Source organism: Prinia subflava, chromosome 3, assembly GCF_021018805.1.
Source record: "Prinia subflava isolate CZ2003 ecotype Zambia chromosome 3, Cam_Psub_1.2, whole genome shotgun sequence".
Classification (NCBI taxonomy): Eukaryota; Metazoa; Chordata; class Aves; order Passeriformes; family Cisticolidae; genus Prinia; species Prinia subflava.
In genome coordinates this window covers 56,237,429-56,254,690 of record NC_086249.1, presented here as the reverse complement: position 1 = coordinate 56,254,690, position 17,262 = coordinate 56,237,429, and the positions used below count along the sequence as shown (strand labels likewise).

General features: G+C 37.5%; 1 protein-coding gene and 1 long non-coding RNA gene across 7 annotated transcripts in view; both read left to right on the top strand.

The window, feature by feature from the left end:
* Nucleotides 1-17,262, top strand: part of DACH1 (dachshund family transcription factor 1) — a 353,355-nt gene that overhangs the window by 84,349 nt on the left and 251,744 nt on the right. The window lies entirely within an intron of this gene.
* On the top strand, nucleotides 4,661-12,040 carry LOC134547981 (uncharacterized). Its single transcript, XR_010079664.1, has 3 exons — nucleotides 4,661-5,555; nucleotides 8,841-9,048; nucleotides 11,230-12,040. It is a non-coding gene; the product is annotated as an uncharacterized LOC134547981 (long non-coding RNA).

The window sequence follows — 17,262 nt, the reverse complement described above, 5'->3', positions numbered from 1 at the left end:
TGAATTATGTTTTAAGCTTAAAAATTATGCTATAGATCAACACAGGTAGGAAAGTTTTAGAGGAAAACATTTTTTTTTTAGAAAAAGAATTAATCAAAAGACATTTTGAGGTAGTCCTTCCTTATAACTGTACAACATTTGTTTAAAAATTAAGATCACCCTTAATAATTTCAGTTGTGTTTCTCAGAAGATAAATGCAATCAGCTCAAATGTTTGCACTGATAAGCAAATGAAGCATGCACGTTGTTACGAATTAGAATCAAGAAAATGTACCCGTGAGCTTTAGCTTTTGGAGATTTTGGTCAAAAAAAAGATCCTTAAGAAGAAGATAACTCAAAAAAGATAGCCTTATCTTTTAGTTCCTACTGTGCTTCCCCTGCACAAGCTGAACTGCTTGAAGTTTTAGCTTTCAATAATCTGGGTTTAGCACACCTAGGAAAATTAAGATAAGGGTGAAAGCTCTTCTTGACCACCTTGCTCACCTACTGGCATGAAGTCAGCTCTATTGTAGTAATACAAGTCTTGTGATTAAATATACCAAGAAAAGGCAAATAAGTGGTTCCTCTTAGTACCAGCAGGCTTTCTGTGCCTCTTTGGTCTTGGTTATTCTTAATACCTACAAGTTTCTTTTGGCTGTCAGGTCCACATTCACTAATCATCTTGTGTGGATCTAGTCCTAAGAGTGTGAGCTTGCAATGCACTAGTTACCTCTTGTGGGAAAAGTGGTTGTTTTGATGGAAACTGGGGGCACTGGGCTTTCTGGAGAAGCTCCCCTCAGAACTTCTTAGGTCAGTGCTGAGGAGATTCAGGTTTTAAGAGAGTACTGAAGACAGTGTGGATGGGTGCGTGCAGAGATGAGAAATGGTACTTACATACTGCAATATTTTATGACAAGTATTTTTCAAAAGTGTAATACATTTTAATTTCAGTTTCTAAGACATCAAGTGTCATCTCTTTTCCACTTACTTGATTGTATTGGTTGGTTATGTACAGCTCCAGGATCACTTGTCCCAACCTGAACATCCTTTTTCGAGCACTCATCCTTCAAATAACTGATTGTAGATCTAAGGACTTTTTTGTCATTCAACTTCATGCAGACCCATGTCTTCAAGTCACTTCTTCTGTGCATCAGAGTGGTTTATTTCAGATTTTGTTCGTCTGCAAGCACAAAACTAAATTATCAACAACAATATCTTTGATATAAACAAACTTAATATTATCTAAAGACACATAATTATAGCTTAGAGCAGAATAAAGGGTGTATGAAAATATACATTCATATGAAAAGTTGTATTGATTACATATTTAAGAGATAATCCTTAGCTACAGAATGTAATATTTTGCATTCCTTGCTGAGATACTTACACTCATATATGGTTTCACATTTCAATTTCAAAAGCAGTGCAATAACCACAGTCAAATTTGAGTTTAAGAAAAGACATGAAGTGAAAATGAAACAAAACTGGATTTTTCCCAACATTTTGAAAGGAATTGAAAAATTGGTGAAAATCTGTTTAAAAAGTATGTTATTTTTTCATTAGTTTTAAATTTAAATTCTGTTTTGTTTCTTCATATGTATGTTTGTTGGTAGACAGTTTTCTATGCTAAATCTGTAAAACATGTAAATCTATTAGGGCTATAAATACATGGTGTATGGCAATAGAAACTATTATAGTGGAAAATATAATCTATGTTGTTTTTTCTGTATAATTTTTACAATTTATTGCATTTTTTAAAAAGTTGCAGTCATTTGGAGAAGAGTAGCCAAACTTAAAATAAGAGGCTAGGCTGAGTTGATATGCTGTCCAACTACATGGACTTTGTGGTTACAGCTGGAGTTTTATCCCTCATTTTCCCCACAATTCAGGCTGGAACAGGGTTCATGCATCTCTCAGCTATTTTTCTGATCAGGTTTCTTTTCTACGTGGGGAGAAAAATCCCCATTTTTCTTCTTTCCTTTTTACTTCCATCCCTCTACTTATTGCTCTGTGAAACTAAAATAGATTCAAAATGACATCTGATTTGTTTTGTAGTCATGCTTACAAAATCTTTTCTCCTTTTAGATTCTCAGTATTTCCTGTATGATAATTTATTTATTCTTTTTTTTAACAAACATAGCATTTCAGATTTACAGAGGAAGAATTCTTGAAGATTTAAGGAATATGCTTTCTGTACTCAAGAAGTTTAAAACTTTTCAGGCAGTCCTAAACTTTATCATTTAGCATTTCATGACAGAATGAATATCTTTTGAAGTATATTCCTGTTTAATTTTAAGCCAAACTTAGTTTTGTTAATGTGAACAGATTTTAAAAGTCTTTTATGTATATCAAAGTACATAATATAAAGAGAAATTTTGAATAGTATCATAACCTAAAGTTCATTAAAGGAGTTACCTAGAAATGAAGGAGCTATATTCCAGTTTTTAGTTTTAAGTCATACATTTTTTTTTTTCCTAGCATAGCCTTTTCATTCAGCAGTAGGAAAAAGGCAAGTCAGAACTGCTGGCTTTCTCATTATAACATATTTTTGGAGCAAATATTCCTTTCAATTGACAAACTCCAGTGAAAATTCTACTTTTATCAGAAAGATCAGCATTTGTTTGAAACAATGTGTCAGGAGTCAAACCCAAAAAAACCCTTAAAAATGCCCTTTTGCCTAGCCTTGACCTAATAGATACTATTATGTTTGAATATTAATAGTTAAGATAAGGAAATTATGTTTAGCACTTTAAAGCATTCAAGATTTATTTCACCATTGATTAGCAAGAGTTGAGGGAACTGTGTCTAGACTAAAATCGGGCTCTTCTTGTAACTCTTGTGATTTACAGATGTGAAATAGTAAACCGGCTTTGATTATTTTTTCTTTTCCATTTGAATTGCTGTACATTTCTGCATCATAGCTCCGTATTGAAGTGGAAATCAAAACTGAAAAATAATTTTGAAGGGATAAAAATGTATACAGAATAGCTGAAGAAATAAAGACAATGACAATCTTTGGGGGAATGCTTGTGGTAAATGACTTCTTTCCTTTAATTTCTGTAGTGCATCCTTACTGATTGACATCTGAATGGCAGTAATTTGGGGTAATGGGTAGCTACTAATTGAGGGTGAGCTTCACTCCTTTGCAGAAGAACATTCTCAAGACCTTCCAGTATAACACTCAAATCCTGTATTAAGTGCATAAATTGGTATAGGATTTTATGTTAGCCTTCTCCGTACGAGTTAATTTTATCAGGTCTCCTTATGACAGGCGCTAAAGTGTGCTTGAAAGATGTCTGTATACATATGGTAATTTCTTACTTGTGGCTCTCTTTTCTGTATTTATACAGCGTGGTGTCTACTGGCATTATGGCCAAAGATAACGTTTTTATTGTGCTGTTCTGTCAGTGTTTCTGTGACTATTTAGTTCTAAGAGTTTTAGATGGATATGCTGTTTCATTATCCTGAGAACTGCACAGTTGCAACTGGTTATGCGTATAGTTTCATAGATAACTGGGTCACATAGATGTCCTAGAACATTATTGGGAGATAATGCTGCTTTGTTGTCATTACAGTTCTCAAACAGTTGATTTACTGAACTTACAGATTTAAAATTTGCCTCCTTAAGACATAGTCTCTGAAATACTGTTAACTGGAGTTTTGGTGCATTTTTGGTGTTTTCTTTTTTTAATCAGTTGATTGTAGTTGATGATGTATGAGGAAAAAAGATGCTAGTTTGATTCCTAATTCCTGATGCATTGCTAAGTTTGCCGGATGACTGCACAGAGCCTACAGTTGCTCCTTGTAAGGGTACTTTTAGCATTAAACCCTGGGTTAGTGTTGGGACATGTGGATGACATGAGAATGTGAGCAGGACCTAAGAAGACTGCTCAGTGAATATTTACTCTAGGGGGTTTAAATTTTATGTGCTGACCTACTGCGCTCTGTTCTGAGATCTCAGTATTTCTAGTGTTTCTCAAAGGGGCACTGGATATCTCCTCTGTGAACAGCTGATAGAAGAAAAGCCCATTTCATTTGTGTCAGAAAGAGAAAGAATGACAAAGAATATCCCCCTCCTCAGCTGAATGGTAGGGGGGAAGGAAGGGAGGAGGGGAGTGGGAAAGTCCTCGAGGAGATTGAGGGCAGGAGAAAGAAGACATCTGAAATTTTTTTCTGAAAAGAGACACAAGACATAAACTTAGAGTAGTGTTCTTCCTGTTGTAAAAATTGTGGATAAAAAAGCCTGTCTACTTTAAAGATAACCCAAGTTAATAAAAATTTATAGAAGGGCTTTTATGATGAGCTTGCCTAAAATAGCAGGGAAGAGCAATGCTGCTATGTACCTGCACAGTGTGTGTTGTTACCTTTGCTGTGTCTGAAACAGAAGAGGTTTGGAGTTCCAAAAGAACTGCTGCACCAAATATCTTGTTACATTTCACTGCCTGTCTTGGGATATAATAAAGGTGTTGGCATCTTCCCATATAAGTATTCAGTACAAATACTGCGTTTCAGATTAGGGGGGGGAAAAAAAGTACAACAAAGTGGGGATGTTCTGAGACTTCGTGAGTTTCCTTTTTTAAAAGAGTAACAGTTGTATTAAAAGGGTGTTGTTAAGTCAATCAAAGTAGGAAGCTGGTCTCGAAAGATGTCAGGGATGCCAAATTTTAATGTGCCTTGTGGACATTTGATGTCCCTGATCTTGGTCCAGTGAGTACCTGAACCAAGCCCAGTAATCGGTAAGGTAACAGAGGTATTTTTGACGATTGAAGAACATTTAGAAAGAGGAAAAAGTTCAAGTGAATTATAATAAAAAGCCCCTTCTTGTGAATCTGCCCGGGAACCCCTTTTTAAGCGTTATTAGCAGACAGGCCTGTGTCCTTTCCTTTGATGACGGTAACAAGTTCTATGACATTGCCACTTTGAGTTCTTGCTTCATTAGATTGGGTGACTGTTTATTTGAAATTGTAATGAAATATTTACTTTATAGAGCTATAAGGATTAGCAGCGATAATTGAGTGAGGCTGATCCGGAGCTTTCAGTGTAATAGGGCCCCCTTGTTTGAATACAGAGCGCGGGGAGAATGGAGGGGCGAGGGGAGCGCGTTTCTGCCTGTCACTTTCCCTCTACATGTTGCTTTTTCTCCCGGAGATAAGTGGGCCTAATGCTGAACAAATACGGGAAATCGGGAGCCACTGAGAATCATTCGCCTCTCGCTTTCCCATGGCAGCGTGATAGACGCCCGCTCAAAAGAGCCCCCCTCCTCCGGGCCGGCGACGAGGCTGTCACCGCCAGCAAATCCAACGGCGGGGCGGCCGGGCCGGCGGGCCCGGGGCGAGGCGGAGGGCGCGGGCGGAGGCGGGAGCCGGGCCGGGCCTGCCGGGGGGGCGGCGGGCACCTGGAGCCGGGATAGGCCGCGCCGTGCCGCCGCATTGTGCCCGGGAGACGCGCCGCCATTTGCAGAGATAATGGGAGAAATTAATGCAAATGAGTGAATGGAACGAAGCGCATTTTCATGCAGATCGGAGGGGCTCGCGCGGGCTGCTTGATAACAAGTCGCGGGGAGAAAAGGCCGACATTGTGAGGACTCATTTTTTCCCCATTTCTTCTCACTAGTGCCTCATAAGGGCCCTTTGTTCTCTAAGTAACTCTTTCTAAACTATTGACATTGCTCATTTATGTGAATTTCAGATTTTTTCCCCCCTTTCTTCGCCCCCCTGCCACCCCCCCAAGTAGCCTTGGGTGATCTGGGAAAGCGTTAATTGCGGGAGGACAATGCCCGGGCTGGAACGGGAACTGCGATCATTAAGTGCAATGTTGCAGTTGTCCGTGCCTCATTATAACGTGCAGACAAGGCAATAAAATGCGTGTTTCACAAACAAATCTTTTAACGAGTGGAGTTCAAGAGCCTCCAGCTGTCCAGATTTACACCTTTTTTTCCTTTTATTTTTCCATACTTCGCCCTTCCCAATCGTTGCTGCAAATAAACTTTATGCCATTTTAGAAGATGCATTTCTACAGCAACAAACTTCCTGAGTTCAGAAGTAACTTTTCGCTGCTTCTTTCATTAACAATTGAAAAAGAAATAATAAAGTGTGTTCTCTTTCAAGTTCCGTAAAGAAACCTAAGTTGCTCCAAAGAAAAATGAACTCTCTCCAGTCCTCACAGGCACATCCCGTAGCGTTGCACTTCCTTGCTGGAGTTTTGGAGTAGGTTAGATTTTAGGATTTGGAGCAATAATATTTGTATTTTTCTCAATCAAGTGCAGCTTTAAAGATGGAAAACACTGTTGCCGACTTCATGCGCTTGTTTATTTTTGAAGTCTTAAAAAAAAAAAATCAGGAAGAAGAGTAGCTAAATAATCAGATGTAAAGGTCATCCAGTATAAGTACAGCTGGGAACCGGTGAACTATCGGACCCAAGAGTAAAGCAGCCAGAAAGAAAGAAATAAAAATAAAAGGTAACAGATTCAGCATTGTCCAAAAGTTCCAGACCAGTGATTAATGTGTGAGATAATGGACTTGGGAAATGAGTAAACACTCCCGTGCTCCCTGCTTTGTGCTTGAATGACTTGATGACAAGGGCAGAGCAAGGTGAGAATTTAAACAGGACTACAGGAAAAGAGACAAAGCCCTGCGACAGCAGCCCGGGCGGCAGCGGGGGGGTCACTGCGTGCCTCGGCCCCACGAGGAGCGCTCGGAGCCCCGCCACAGTCCCCAAAACGCGGTCATTTAAACTTCAGGCGCTTTAAAAAGGCGCAGTATAATGAGACTCCCTTCTTTCTTTCTTTCTTTCTTTCTTTCTTTCTTTCTTTCTTTCTTTCTTTCTTTCTTTCTTTCTTTCTTTCTTTCTTTCTTTCTTTCTTTCTTTCTTTCTTTCTTTCTTTCTTTCTTTCTTTCTTTCTTTCTTTCTTTCTTTCTTTCTTTCTTTCTTTCTTTCTTTCTTTCTTTCTTTCTTTCTTTCTTTCTTTCTTTCTTTCTTTCTTTCTTTCTTTCTTTCTTTCTTTCTTTCTTTCTTTCTTTCTTTCTTTCTTTCTTTCTTTCTTTCTTTCTTTCTTTCTTTCTTTCTTTCTTTCTTTCTTTCTTTTCTTTCTTTCTTTCTTTCTTTCTTTCTTTCTTTCTTCTCTCTCTCTCTCTCTCTCTCTCTCTCTCTCTCTCTCTCTCTCTCTCTCTCTCTCTCTCTCTCTCTCTCTCTCTCTCTCTCTCTCTCTCTCTCTCTGTCGTCTCTCTGTCGTCTCTCTGTCTCTCTCTCATTTGGGCTAAACCAAATCTCGCAATCACCAAAGGTAATGGTTGTTTTACAACTTAAGCCAGAACTAAGCCTGATTTCTCTGAATCACACTCCTTGATAGGCTTCACTTTCCCCAGATTCGTGTATTACTAAAGAGCTCCTAAATGATGTTTTAACTTGAGATGTATAAGGATGCATTATGAGATATTTTGATGAAAAATATACTTCACGTGCAGTTATGGGATATTACCTTCGATGAACTTTCCTAAACATTTTCTGTACTCTTCTGCAGAGATGATTATTAGTTTTATTAGGCCATGGCACACAGATAATGTGCCTCTGTCTATTTAGGAATCACAAAAGGCACAAAAATTATTTCTGACAAAGCAATACTTTGTACCAATCATAATAGTTAACAGATCTTGGACTTTTGTCTAGAATTGGGTTTATTGCTGCTAATGAAGGTGGAGTCTTCTGTTTTTCTCATTATTTTATGTTCTGATACATCATAGGTCTTTTTGCTTGTTTAGGATCTAGATCTTATAATGCTTATCATCCAATTTTCATGTTGCTGATAACCTGTTGATTTTTTAAGCTATAGCTACTTAGGGGAAAAAAGTGAGATTTAAGAAACATTTTTCCTTTATATTGTTTTGTTATTTTATTGCATTTCAGAGATGTTGGTTAATTTAATGAATTTTTTTTTAAATAATTGTGTAAGAATTTCAATAGTTTAGGCTTCACAGAGGTGTCATTTCCATTGACTCAAGTTGATTACATTACTGGCTTGCCATCAGAGTGCCACAAGGCCATAGCCATAGACTTGTTCTAAAGGCTGTACAAAACCTAAATAGTTTATAGTGTAAGGGAACAATCCTGATGGATCAAAGATTTTTTTTCCTTTTTAATAATTGACACTATGTCGTAATTGGTCTTTTAGAGGATTTGGAAGTCTTTTGTGGAGTATTTCTTGGTTAAAAATATCCATGTTAACTTAGCACACGTGCAGCACCTAATCAACGTATACAGATTGTGGGAAAGTTCTTATAATTTCTTGTAAAATGGGTTTTATGGTGTTTTGAACAGTACAGAACAAAGGAAATGGAACCTGAAAGGTTCTGTTACAGTAGCTTAGGGTCCATAAAGCTATAAACCTAATGCAATCCACATTGAAGCAGTTAGGTATTTTCCTAAATGAAGTACAAAATTCTGAGCTTATAGTGGGAGACTTTACTACTTTGTAAATAAATAATACTGCTCTGGGATTTCCTTCCATCTTTGGTTTCTTCAATCCAGGTTTCTTCAGTCTTTGAGCTGAATATGTATGAATTCAATCTCAGAGTAGTTAAATGGGAAAAGTGTGTTCATAATGAAAAGTTTCTCATTCTTCAGGAGTTTTTCCCCCTTTCTTTGCTTAATTATTCACTCTCAGTTTAGAAGTTGAACAGATAATAAATTTTGATGTAATAGTGTGCAACACAGAGTCCCTTCCTCAGTATTTTGTGAATTAGTTTGCAACTCACAAATTCCCATATCTGAATATAACTTTGAGCAGTCTTCAGTGGATATATATGTGCCTATGTGTATGCATGTGTAATGTACCAGCTTCACTGATTGTCTTCCATCTTCTCTCAGCCCCACCATCTTTCCCCTCTGTGACAGGAAATTTGCTGTCTGAGCAGCACCCAGGATCTGGGCAAGGCTGTACTGCAAAACAGAAGGAGCAAGTGTATAATGAGGGCTTCAGTCCCGTTAATGGTGTCACTGCCTTGAAATATGTGTACATTTTCTGTTGCGAATTAGGAAGATAAAATTTTTAGTAGCCTGGTAAATGGACTTGAAGGTAACTTTTGCTTTCTTTTATGGGCCAGATTTCTTGTATGCTACTAATAAAAACATGCATGGAAAAAGTCAGTGAGTGACTTGAAACTTGCTAGTCCAGTCAAATGCAGGTTGATGTGAGATCAGGTGCTTGCTCATATGTCATTAAATAATCAGTCTTTCAATGAGAGTATATTTACTCTTTGATATACTTTCTGATTATGTTCATATGCGGTTTATTTCTCAATGGGAGTTCAAATCCTGTAACTTTATACTGATTATTTCTTTTTTCTTACATTTCATACCTGTTTAAGGCTTCCACTTAGAACTTTAAATTGGTGCTTCTTCTGTCTTTAAGTAAAGCATGCACAAAGTGTATAAGGAGTTAGAGAATCTGGGTGCCTAATTCATCATCATGCCCTCATTTGTACATCCAGAAAGTTAATGAAAGAGGACCAGCACTCTAAATAGGTCAGTGCTTTCATGGCTGCCACTTATTAGGTAACTTCTGTGCTTTGAATCATATCAACTGAGGACAGAATAAAGCCTGAGCAGTAATTTTCTTCTGGTGGTTTGGGTTTTTTTTGTTTGTTTGATTTCTGTTGTGATTTTGTTGTAGTTTTCCTTGCTTAGTTTTGGAATCCTTTTCCATGAAACTCACTTGCAGGGACTTCTGTTGTAGTTTGTATCCTCCTGTCCTGGAGAGACAGCTGAAAAATGTGAGCTCTAAAACTCAAATTGTTCTTTCATTCTGGAGACTTATCAGTTCACCTAGATTTGATCCAATTTCATGCAAGAAGTTACATTTGTGATGCCTTCCTGTAGGGAACTCTGGCACTTTATACTGTTTGTCTCAATTACTGCTCTGGTGATGGTCTGCAGTATGTAGTTATGTATCTATGAGCCACTTTGACCCTGGTTTTTTTTTCTTTCTGTAATAAAATTTTCTCTTTCAACTTGTCATACTACAGTTAATTTTCACAAAGTCCTTTTGACCGCACATTAGGAATGATGTGATATTAACTCTATACATCATTAATTTTAGAAATTAATTTTACATTACATGGTAATTTCCATGCAGTGTACCTTTAAGCAGTGTTACCTATGCAAAAAATAAACCAAATGGAAAAGAGTCAGAGAGAGAGAGAGGAAAAAAAAGACGTAAGGTGTCACATAATTTGCAGGTACTCTTGAGTGTAACAGAAGTTTAAAGTAGTCTAAAGTTTAACTTCTCTAGTTTATATTGGGAAGGAGAACAACCAACAGGAAATAAAGACAGCTGTCAAACAACAGAACTAATTCATGTGATCATTTGAGTTATCTTCCACATTGTCAGAGGTAAAAATAGCTACATTATTTTACCTGTCCAACTATACCCATTAGGTTATATTCAAGACAAGCATTTATGACATTATCAGAGTAGAATTAAGGCCAATATTATTGTTCACATATAGGAATTTTTTTCCCCATTAGTTTTCTTCTGAGAATACTGGGGAAGATTCAAAGCAAACACATATCTGATCATGTCTATTTTAGAGTTTCTTTCTGCTAGCCTTAGATACATTATTTTTACCAAGGCATGCTATTTGTTTTCTATTTTGAAAGCTACAGTAGTTGCTATAAAAAGGTTAAATTTGCAAGGACTTATCACACAGCAGTAACTGAGAGCTCCCACTCATTTCCTATTTGAAGTACAGGGAAGAAAAAAAACCCTATGTGATTTCTGTTGGCAAATGAAGACTTTTAAAATGGTACCCACTGTAGCTTCAGTAAGAAATGTTCCTGTATCTTGATAGAAAAAGGGGAGAGAAGGGGCAAACTGACTTACTGAGAAATGTTTGATTGAAATGTAAAGTAACCTGTTCCTGAAGTAAGCTGTTCCTGAAGGAACTGCACAGCATACATAAATCCTGTTACTTCTCTGTCTCCAGATATGTTTGTCATTGTGCTTGTGGTACACATAGGTAGATTAATAGATACATACATAGAACCCTACGTACTTACTGCTTTAAGCTATTGCGTGTTCAAACAGATGTTGAAGCCAAGATTAGCCTTTTTTTTGCATGTGCTAGTAGTGTGCAAACCTTTTAAAGGCATCTATGAATTATTACTTTGGTTCAGCATGAGTGCAGTAAGAAGAAATGTACCTCATCTGTAATACACTGTGTAGACTAATATCAGCTTCTTTTTTCTTATATTGCAGTGAGATATTGATCTGGTAAAATGGTACCATATTGGAGCTGTCTGTTGTGGTATTCATCATGCTGTCACATCCCTAGTGCCTTGGAGTTATTGAAAAGCGGAATTGAGGGAGTTCTGTCACTGTGTGTTGCAATCCATTCATAAGAAAGTTCACTAAAACATCTGAAGTACTGTTCTTGCTTATTTTTTTATTTACCTCTAGTATGAACCATTTCACTTCTTTGAGGTACAGAACCCTCCTATTTCAGGCCCAGGGACATTGACATGCTTGGTTACCTCTCCTCGGATGCCTTTCTCTTGTACAACATTTGATCTTCAGTCAAAGCTCACACCTGCTGCCTTTACGGATGCTTATGCATTTGGGTTCTGTCCTGTGGGAGTAATAGATCTAAAAGCTGTGGCTTCATTGTCCTTATACTTTTATCTGATAGCTGTGAGAAGGTAAACGATGAAGTTTTATATGTAGAAAGCTTTTAGTTTCTTCCCACACTAAAGTATCAGCTAATGTTAAAAGAGCTTTCAAAAATATATAAAGATACTGTCAATCTGCACCAAGTAGATTAAACAGTTTGAATGAATTATTTTTGTTTTGGAGTCTGCCTGGCAACCTGATGATGAATTTAGAAGGATGTCATGTTTTCTGTAAGGCCATGATGAAAAGGGGGTTTATTTACACATATAAGAAACAATTTAACTGTTTAATCCAGCCAAACTAAGGGTCTGCTCTGCAGCTGCAACTGCCTGTAGTTGATACGCACAAGTAATCACACCCAATTTAAATTTAGTATATAAGAGTTTAGCAGAAGAGCAATTAAATAGTCATTTGCTGTATTTAAAAGTTACGAAGAGAAAGAAGAAAAAGCATAGAAATTACAGGTTGACTTTGTCTTGCAAGGTGCCAAGGATGTCTTGTGACTCTGTGGGCCCATAATTCCAGTCAGCTGCACTGTGAATTGGAAATATTTTTTCTGAATTGGTCACAAAATTCTTCATAACTACATGAAGTGTATTCACTCTTTATATTCAGACATTTTAAGAAAGAAAAATTAGAATACCTTTGTCAATGTTGCAGTTCCTACAGCTAAAATATATTAGTGTTAGTGTTACTGGATGTTGCTTTCATAGTTTAATAAGAATTTATATTGTGTTTTGATATTGGTGCAAAACTGACTTTATTATGGGTCTATAATAGCCAAATGTGCAGTACTTTTTAATATACAACCACAGCATGCTCTACAGTTTCTCAGAAGGAGCCTTCTGTGCTGTTAGGAAGTATGACATGAATGCATATTAAGATTTATCCATGTTTTGTGTAATATTCCTAAGAAGTCCAACAACTTGACAGAAGTTAATGGAAGGCATAGACTTCAAAGCACATTGCTATCACTTACAAATTTATTTGCTCCTTTTTCCCCCATTAAAAACATGGTTCTTTAGGTTTGCACAGCATAACAAAAACTTACCTTAAATCCCCCAAAGGAAATGAAATTAAGGCGTGAAGGTACACTCTTCAGTCTGGTGGCTGGGCAACACTTTGGATTATACAACTTTCATAATATGGCTTTGTTGATTAAACGGCTTAGTTGCACCTATGGTTGTAGAGTTGGATGAATCACCAGTTGAGCTTCTGTGAACTCCACTATTACCTTCCCGCTGTAGATGTGTAGGACTTTTTTATATTCTCTTGAATTGTTTTCTGTGCATCTGATGGGAAGAGAAATGTTTTTGTTTCCTGAACTTCTGTATAGTTGAAAGAATTTTTGCAGCAGTGTAGATAAGTGCCTGCGAGAAGTCTGCTCTGTGACGTATTTCAGGCTTTTTAGAAAAAATAAAGAACCCTGCTTCCTCCAATATATGAAGCTGATGTTTTTTAAAATTTCCATCAAGGTCCTAACTAACTGTCCTTGGCTCCATATTTCTAGGTGTCGTGGAATCATAATATCAAAGAATAGTTTGGAAAGAATAGTTTGGATTGTAAGGGACCTTTAGAAATCATCTAGTTCAACCCCCCTGCAATGAACAGTGGCATCTCCAACTAGATCAGGTCACTCAGAGCCCTGTCCAACCTGAGCTGAAATGTCTCCAGGGATGGGGCATCAACCACCTCTCTGAACAACCTGTTCCAGTGTTTATGATCCTCCTTGAAAAACCTTCTTAAAACATCTAATTAAAAATCAACCTTCTTTTAAACCATTACTCATTGTAGGGCCAACACAACAGAGCCTGCTGGAAAGTCTGTCCCCATCTCCCTTAAAGGCCCACTTCAAGTACTGGAAGGCTGCTCTAAAGTCTCTCCAGAGTTTTTCTCCAGCCTGAACATCCCCAACTCCCTCAGACTTTCTTTATAGGGGAGGTTCCATCACTTTGATCCTCTTCATGGGCCTCTTGTGGACCCACTGCAACAGGTTCACTTCCTTTTTATGTTGAGAGCCACACATTTGGACACACGTAATCTGGAGAGTGGAGTAGAGAACTAAAATCCCCTCTCCTGACCTGCTGATTGCATTTCTCTTGGTGCAGCCCAGGATACAAATGGCTTTTTGGGCTGCAAGAGCACATTGCTAGGTCATGTCCAGAACTTTTCATGCTTCATAGTGCCATCCTTATAATTTTCAGGAACTATCTCCCATAACTGTCTTCAGAACTCTCCATGCCTCCTAAAGACCTTCGGTAGAACTAAATCACTTTCTGATTGATCGTCAAAGTGCAGCATTTCTCCTGTGAAGTCTCCTTTGCTTTGGTCCTCTGGGTGCACATTTGTGGCTCCTCAGAACTTCTCTCTTCATTTCAGTGGTCTGTGTGAGGTCTGAGCTGTCCTAATGGGAAAGGAAGGACTGTGTACTGGCTGTGAGAAGAAATGACAGTTCAGCAGCACCTGGCAGCTGATGACTAAAATAAAAAGATTGAGTCGTAGGTGGATAAATGGAGGGAAGCTCAGCATTGTAAACCATAAAGATAATGGTTTTTGTCCCTCAAGATAAAAATAGTAAGGCTAATAAGACCAATGCTTCTCTATATTACAACCTTTTTGTGGATATATTATTCTTCCCCCCCCCATCCTCCTGCTTCATCTGTTATTGTCTTTTTATATGTATGCTGTCCGGAAATGTGTCTTCATTTGTGTTTGGAAAACATCTAGCATACTGTGGGGTGTTATCACAGTGTAAAAAATAACTCCCAGGACAAGATTCTATTGCAGTATTTATAACCAATTTCAAGAGAAGGAGGATCAAGTTCATTCTTTATGGCTTTCTCAACCGTGCCTGTATATTGAAGACATTTGATTTACTTAACATATGGCCAAGCGAACTGTTGGGCATATTGGGAAAAATATGTGAAACTACTTTGAAATGTTGCAAATGTGTTTGGAGACCTTTGTGCCACACCAAGCGTTTCTGTTGTTATTCAATTACTCTGGGTTTTTTTTGTTTGTTTGTTTGTTTGGTTGGTTTTTTTTTTTTGTTTCTTTACCTTTTAAACACTGGACCAAATATATTGGTATAATTACAAAGTATTTCTCTGCTTCCATGAGTGATACCAATTAATATGTCTCCGGTTAATCTGCCCATCTTCCAAGTTCTCTCCCTCTCTCTTACCCAGTGTAAGTGTTACACTGCCATAATGAAATCATTTCCATGTCCTATAGAGCATTTAGATCAACAAAACCTTCACTTATTAGAAAGGGCAGAGTAGTAATGCTTTTGGCAAAGCCATTATTGTGGTATTGGTATTCACTAGAAAGGACAGAAATAGAACAGCACTGGCCTCCATAAACAATTCCAATTTGATCTGTGTACATGATAAAATCTTGGCTTCTCAATGCATTTAGGTGCTGTCATAGCTGTTGTTGCCAAATAAGAATGCAGTGTGATGTTATTATAGTAAACAGCACTTAAGCACAGCTGGCAGAATTGATCAGGGCCACATTAGAGTGAACTTCAGCAGATGACTGACGCAGCAGAAACAATAACTGAATATGCAAACAGTTCTTGCAATGAATGCTCTGGGGATCAGGCACCATTATTTTTGACTTTGAACAGGGAAAAGGGGCAGATTTGTAACCTCCTTCCACACAAAAGGGTTCTGGGTATTCTGTAAACATCTGACTGCCATTTATAATAGTAGCTAGTTACAAAGCAAAACTCTAGACTCCCTTGACTATTTACATTTCATTAATTATTAAAGAAAAAAACCATAAATATCAGATAAGTTTGTTTAATGTTTCACACAGGATTTTTTTTTCTTTGCTAGAAAAGCCTTTTCTCAATTAATGGTAATCATCGAGGACTTCCTGTTTAAATTGCACAGAAATGCGTGTTTGCCTCAGTAAGGGCTTTTTTCCCCTTCTAATTATTGTGAGAGCTAATTATGTGACCACGTATTGCTATTCTTTTATTGTAATAATTTGGATTAGTAAAAATAAACATAGGATAAAGTGTGTGAACCTCATTCTTGCACAATGTAAATCAGAACTTCTCTTTGTATCTTGGTAATTTGTGCACCACACATTACCAAAATATTTAAAGTCCATGTAAACAGCTATTCATACTTGTACTTTTACATTGCACAGTGTCATCTTTTGATTTATTTGACCATTAATGCAAAACAAAAAGTGCAACAATCCAAACTTAGACAATAGAAAACTTCTTTGTCTATCTTTTTCACTGAGTTTGTCTGCTCATGTAATGACTTTTTTTTCTTTAAACAAGATGTACATTAAATATTATGTGATTACAATGGAGGGAAACAGAAGGTGGAGGCCAAGGCAGAAATAGAAAAAGGCTATATGAAGTGAATAGTTGACTCTCCCTTACATAAGACCCTATGAAATATTTTAATTTCTCACTAGCTCTCTTTGAGGAATGTGGAAGGAAGCTGCTCTGAGGATTTCATTGAAGTGTTGTGTGATACAGAAAAGACTGTTGATGGACACATCTAAGTCTAGCTTCATAGACTGGTGGCATCAAATTCTCTTCCGAGAGGCTGCCATCGCTCTGTCATTGCCAAAATTAGACGGAGACTCATACTGGGGCTTCACAGAATGCCTGTGAAGTTCTTGTAGCACTCGTTAAGTTTGTTCATTAACATCTTACTATAGTCAGCTCCACTTTTCCTCTCCCCCATTCTGAGGGCAAGAAATAAGCGTCTCCCAAAATGTACAAACGTAGTGTTTTCTGTTAACTTTACTTTGGCTTATAATGTACTCTAATCTTCTTACTTTAACAGCAAAATCATAGGCACTCGTAGAGAAACTCGAGTTTCTCTTCTAATTTCTTGGAGGTGGGATTCTCTATGAATCACACAGAGTTTGCCCCAGAATAGGTGCTCACAATTTTATGGTCATTTTATGGCTTCTTCCTGCCAAAACTAGTTTCAGCCATTCCCCCAAAAATGGTGTTACACAAACACAATATTCTTATTAATCATAAGAAAACATTTGAGCTGACCTCCTGGCATCACCTTTTACCTCATTTTCTTCCATAAAACTCACTTGCCAAAAGACGAGGGGCATAGAGATGAGTTATACATTTCTGAAAAGGTTGCACAATGCTGTGATGTAGCACTTCAAGCCTTCTATGTATGTGCACAAATGAAGCCATACTCCATCACTCTGATACATATCACTAAATAATGGGCTTTAGCATGGATATTTTCCACTCTCACTACCAGCTCACAGCCCAAGGAGAGATGAACTTCAGCCTAGTTATGTAGCCATCCATCTTGAAGCAGGGGAGCCTAAGGAAACAGCAATTGTGTTTTAAGGGTTCAGACTTTTTTTTTTTGGGTTTTTTTGTGTGTGATATGAGGTGATCAAAATCCTGAGTAGATCCAAGCAGTCCCATGGAAATGACTGTAATAGGTCTACAGATTTAACAAGAGTGTGATTTACTAGATCCTTTGCTTTAGGATTGTATGTCATACAAGATTATGTGAAAACAGAGTAATGAAGGACAAAAATTGTAATCCAGATTGAAATGGAAGAAGAAAAAATGCTCAGAAAATGACTGATTAGAGAGTAAACATGCCTCTTCTT